The sequence below is a fragment of the Petaurus breviceps genome, unplaced genomic scaffold (genome assembly GCF_028583685.1).
Source record: "Petaurus breviceps papuanus isolate PSGF00001 unplaced genomic scaffold, PetGlider_PUasm1.0 40, whole genome shotgun sequence".
Classification (NCBI taxonomy): domain Eukaryota; kingdom Metazoa; phylum Chordata; class Mammalia; order Diprotodontia; family Petauridae; genus Petaurus; species Petaurus breviceps.
Genome location: NW_027186315.1, coordinates 1,735,899 through 1,741,974, shown reverse-complemented (window position 1 = coordinate 1,741,974; position 6,076 = coordinate 1,735,899).

Genomic DNA, 6,076 nt, shown 5'->3' with positions numbered 1-6,076 from the left:
TAACCAACTTCTGACAAAAGTGAAGCCAAACTAATCTGAATATAGTTGAAAAAAAATATCAGCTTGTGGGAAATCACACTGCTGTTGTCTACAAGGAAAACATGATACAAGCAGCAACATTGTCCTTATGACAATTACAATGCCATGATGAAAGAAGAGGCTAATAATGAATGTTTCAATGAATTCTATTATACTTCATACAACATTTAGAGGCCATTTTTGAGACTTTCACATGCAGCTGAATATTACAATTTTATGCTGCTTGAGAATGAAATTATATAGTAAATATTTTAATCTGTAAGTTTCACAGAAAAGAGGTGGTCCAATCAGCCTCAATTTTCCATACTATTTTCACTAGATTTTCTGGTTAGCAAATAAATGGGAACACGTAATTTTTTAAATAATACAAAATTATTAATCAAAATTGCAAAAAAAAAATCCCACAAATGGGAGTAATGAAGCAATAGCCTTTCATTTATTATATAAGTAATTTTTGCTACAAATAAAGAAGTCATGAACAATATGCTATACTAATTTTAATTTTTGTTTTTGCTTTTTGGAGGGCAATTGGGCATAAGTTACTTGCCCAAGGTCACACTGCTAGTTTTTCTGCTAAGTGTCTGAAGCCAGATTTGAACTGAGGTCCTCCTGTTTCCAGGGCTGATGCTTTATTCACTGAGCCACCTAGCTGCCCCAATTAACTTTAATTTTCAATGATATATTTATGCTATAATTAATTTTCAGTGATAACATGAGATTGACTTTTTTTTTTTGAGGTATTTATTTCTTAACCAGGGAACTCTGGAATTTGGCTTATGATATTCCTTTTTTTCATTTTAATATCTTTTCCAGAATGTGATGCGTGGATTCTTTTCATTTCTATTGTAACCTCTGGTTTTAAGATAGCAGGGCAGTTTCTATAATTTCTTGAAATATGATACCCATGGCAGTGCGCTACTGGCTGGCAGACTGGAGGAATCCGAGAGAGGTGAGTTCTATCCCCTCAGAGCAAGGCCTGAAGAGAAGGGAAGATGGTGCTGGACCTGGATCTGTTTCCCGCTGATAAAGGAGGAGATCTGGAGCTGGTCCAGGAAATCCAAAAGTAGTGCTTCAAGGACCCTGGGCTTGTGCATCAGCTGGTGCAGAAGGACAGCGAGTGGAGACGATGCAGATTTCCGGCAGACAACTTAAACAAGCTGAAGAACTTATGAAGCAGGACAATTGGAGAGAAAATGAAGAAAAAAGAGACTGTGGGGGATAATGAATACTTGCCAGAGAGTGTATTGAACTTTGATGACCTGACTGCAGACATGTTAGCGAGCCTGAAAGTGACACAGATAAATAAAAGTCCCACTCCTCATTGATGAAGCCATCATCAAGTGTGATGCTGAGAGGATACAGTTGGAAGCACAGATTTGAAAGTCCCCAAGAAATTGGCCACCTCTTCCATCCCTCTGTGCCCCTCAGTAATGACGAGGATGCTGACAACAAAGGGGTTATTGTATTGTGAGAAAGAAATATTCTCACGTGGAGCTGGTGGTGATGGTGGATGCAGCCCTGGAAGGTCAGCTGCAGAACATGGAGGTCACTGATACCTGAACTTGTCCTCCTCAACTCCCCATTCTTTCATCTCTGCCAGCCTGGAACCCCAGGAGCCAGCCCAGGGACAGTGGAACCAAGCACCTATCCACTGCCCCACCCCATTCTGGCTCTGAAGCTAAGAGAACTGTCTGCTCTTACAACACACCTGCCTCTGCATGGACATAGGATTTTTTCTCTGATGACTGATAAAATGTGTAATAAAGAATCTGTGGAAGGTTTAGTGCTTCCTCACTCATCCTCACTGTTAAAAAAAAACACAAAAACAAAACAAAGAAATATGATACCCTTGCTCTATTTTCTTTTATATTTTTTCTGATCATGGCTTTCAAGTAGTCCAAAAATTCTTAGACTGTCTCTCCTTGATCTATATTCTAGGTCAGTTGTTTTTTGAATAAGTTATTTCACATTTTATTCTGTTTTTTTTTTTCATTTTTTTGATTTTTAAAAATTGTTTCTTGATGTCTCATGGAGTCATTAGCTCTACTTTCTCAATTCTGATTTTTAAGGATTTTTTTTTCTTATTCTTTAATTAGCTTTTGTACCTCCTTTTCCATCTGGTCAATTTTTATTTTAAAGGAACTTTTTTTCCCAGTGAATTTGTGTATACTTCTCTCCCCACTCATTTTTCTGCTTTTTCTTTTATTTTTTTTTACCAATTTGTTGACTATTTTTTTCATGATTTTCTTGTAGCACTCTCATTTCTTCTCTCAGTTTTTCTTCTGTCACTCTGGTTTTAAAAATAATTTTTGAGCTCTTCCAGGAATTCTTTTTGGACCTGAGGCCAATTGACACTTTTCTTTAAGACTTCACATCAGTCATACATTTTTGACCTCTTCTGAATGTGTCCTTTGTTCTTCCCTGTTACTATAGTAAGTTTATATGGTCAGGTCCTTTTTCTGTTTGTTTGTTTTTGCTCATTTTTTTCATCCTATTTCATTGTTTTTAATTTTAAGTTAAAGTTAGGCTCTACTCCTAGAGTGGAGGGTGTACCGTCCCAAGCTTTTTATGTAGAACGTACATTGCCTCAGTTTTGGCCTGCTATGCTAATAGCAGGACTAGACACTAGACTGCTTCACTGGGGCTCTCAGGCCTGGCCATTGATCTGTACCAAGAGGAAGGTGCCTGGACACTGTTCCGCATCAGCCATGTGGTGGAGGAGGGGGAAGGGAGCTAGCTACTGCCCTACCGTGTTATAGTCAGAGGATAAACCTGCCCTGGGAAGCAAGAAGTCTTTCTGCTGGCCTACTGCCACTGGAGGCAAGGGACATCTCAACTGACCTTATGTACTAGGGGGAGGAGTGAAGGCACCAACTGGCTGCATTGGCACCTAGCCACTAATCTACACCAGGCTATGGTCTGCTGTGCTAGCATTTGTTGAGTCTCTCTGCTGGCCTCCTGTACTAGGTGCACAAGAGGCCTAACAACTGTTCTGCTGAGCTAAGGTCATGGTGCCTAGCTGCTTACCTGCACTACCACTGCTTGCTGGGGTTTAACCTCCTGCTGGCTTGCTCAGAAGCCACCTACATTGACCTGCCCACCCTTTCTACGTAAGTTAGACAGACCTTTTCTGACAACCTTTTAAGTGGTCTTGGACTAGAATGATGTTTCATCCAATCCTATTGTTGGTTCTGCTCTTCCAGAATTCATGTTGAGACATTGTTTTACAGACTTTGTGAGATAAATTTGGGAGAATTCAAATGAGTTCATTCCTTTCTCTGACATCTTGGGTGTACCCTCTACTCAATTCATTCTTTTTAAGGAATTTTTCTCTTTAGTGGATTTTTTGTGTCTCTTTTACCATTTCACCTATTCTGTTTTTTTTTAAGGTGTCATATTTTCTTCAACATTTTATTGTGCTTGTTTTGCCAAATTACTGGCACTTTTTTCATGATTTTCTTGTATCACTCTCATTTATTTTCTGAATTTTCCTCTACTTCTCTTATTTAATTTAAAAAAAAATGAATTTTTTTTCCAGGCAGCTAGGTGGCTCAGTGAGTAGAGCACCAGCTCTGGAGTCAGGAGGACCTGAGTTCAAACCCAGCCTCAGACACTTAACACAAACACTAGCCAAGTGACCTTGGGCAAGTCACAACCCCACTTGCCTTCCAAAAGGAAAAAAAAGAACTTTTTCAGGAATCCTTTTTGGACTTGAAATCAATTGAGATTTTTTCTTTGAGGCTTTACATTTTTACTTCATTGTCTTCTTTTTACTTATGTCTTGATCTTTTCTGTCACTATATTAACTGTCTATGATCAAATTCTTCTCTTGTTGTTTGCTCATTTTTCCATCCTATTTACTTTAAATTAAATTTGTATTCTGCCCCCAAGATGGAGAGGGACAGTGTCACAATTTTCATGTTATAGGTGCTGCTCTTTTCAGGGTTTGCTCTGAGAGTCTGTCAGTTTTAGGACCTTCTGGTAGTATCTAAAGAGAGCTATTGTCACTGCTCTTCTGGCCTATACATGGATGTATAAGCAACAGTAAACAGTCTTCTCTTCCCTGGAACTATGACTAGGGTTCCTGCTCCCCCACAGCCACAAGTGCTATCACTCTATATCCCTGAAAGTGTGACATGGGGCCCTGTTCTCCTGTGACCACAAGAGCTACTGCTCCTATCTACTTTAGACCTGACACCAGGGCCCCTGTTCCCTTTATGAATAATCACAAGCAGTCTTCTCAAACCTGGAACTGTGACCAGGGTACATTATTCCCCTGTGGCCTATTAAGTGCTATTAAGCTAGTGCTCCTCTTTGTCCTGACACTGCAACCTGGAACTGCGTATTTGGGAAATAAAACAGGGTCCTGCATGTAGCTCCAGCAAAGGGTCCCCTGTGATCTCCTTTTGGCCAGTTGTCAGACCCCCTTACCATCTGCTGACTGAGAGAGCTCCTAGAGATGCTGCTACTGTTTTTCCATCTTCCTCCTATTCCTGAAGCTAATTTGCCAGGGCATGGCCTGCACTGCACTTAAGCCCCAAATACCAAACCAGTGAGAAAGGTCTTTCTTGTTGACTTTCTAAGTTACATTGACCTGGAAAATTATTTCACCTAAACCTTTTGATGCTTGCCACTCCAGACTTTGATTTGTGGCATTTGTTATTTTAAAGTTGTTTTGAGGGGAACTTGGAGGAGTTCAGGTGAGTTCCTGCCTTCACTCTCTCATCTTTGTTCTGCTTCTCTCATTTATTGTTAAGAGGAATCATCCTGTGGTCCTCATAAGAATACTTCTACTTATGTCAGAGTGGAGAAGACCAGTCAAAGAATAGACTTAATTCCAGAAGACCATGCCCTTCATTGAGAAAGTAACTGAAGAGTCAGTGACATCATTTATACTTCCTGACTCATCAAACATGCTGAAATATGTGGAAGTTGAAGTTTGGCCTTTGATTTCAGCTCTAAACAGCATAGGAATACTTACAAAGGAGACATTCAATTAAAGTTCATTTGATGGTAAGTGTTGGAGAATGACCAGGAAATCCTGAACACCTCATGTTCTGGGTTCTATTCAACTCAAAGAAGTTCTCTGGTAATTTAGAACAAAATGACATCCATATAGAATTTTCAACTATTAACAAAAGACATTTACTTAGCTATGAAAGGGGAAGGAGATTCAACAAGGGTAGGCATTGAAAATTTTTTGAGTTGTTTCAGCTGGCCATAACATTCCTTATGTGAGTTTTCTCTTAATATCCACCAGCCAATTATAAGAGTGGGCACTTAGAACTTCTTATGGCTATTTTTCTTTTACTCATGTGATGAGGAAGTGATACCATTTTATAATTTAGTTCCCTGAGCTGACTAATTCTTGGGAATAAGCTCAATGCCTTTTAAGAGAAAATTAGTCTGATTTGCATGAGGGAGAAAAAATTAGGATATTGTTCTTTAACCTCCCATGAATTTAAGACCCCTGGTGGCCTGGCTATGTGAGTTTAGAGAAGAAAGGAATGAATACAAGTTATTATGAGGGTAGAGGAATAGACTTGAAAATTTATTGGATACTGTGACTGAATACAAACTTCACAGGGAAAGAAAAAAGTTGGCAATGATGTCATGGTCACAAATTTGGATAACTGAAATTTTGATGGTACCATGAACAGAAATAGAGAATTTCAGAAGACTTGTAGAATTAGGAAGAAACACAATAAACTCTACTGTGAATATGTTGGATTTGTTATACCTCTGAAATATATAATTAATAATGTAATGAAGAAAGTGAAGGTATAGGTTGTAGTTTAAAAGAGAGATAAGTCTTTGGCATGCAAGTTTTTAATTCATCCATGGAGAGATGATAATTGAATTTATAGGACTTCATGGTATCACCAAGTAAGAAATTATAGGAAAAGAGAATAGGACATAGGACAGAGACCTATACAACATATACTGTAGTAGATGTGTCATGTCTAATTATTCAACAAAACAATAAAATGAATAGCAAGAACAGAGTGAAAAGAATCATAGCCTATAAAAATCCAAA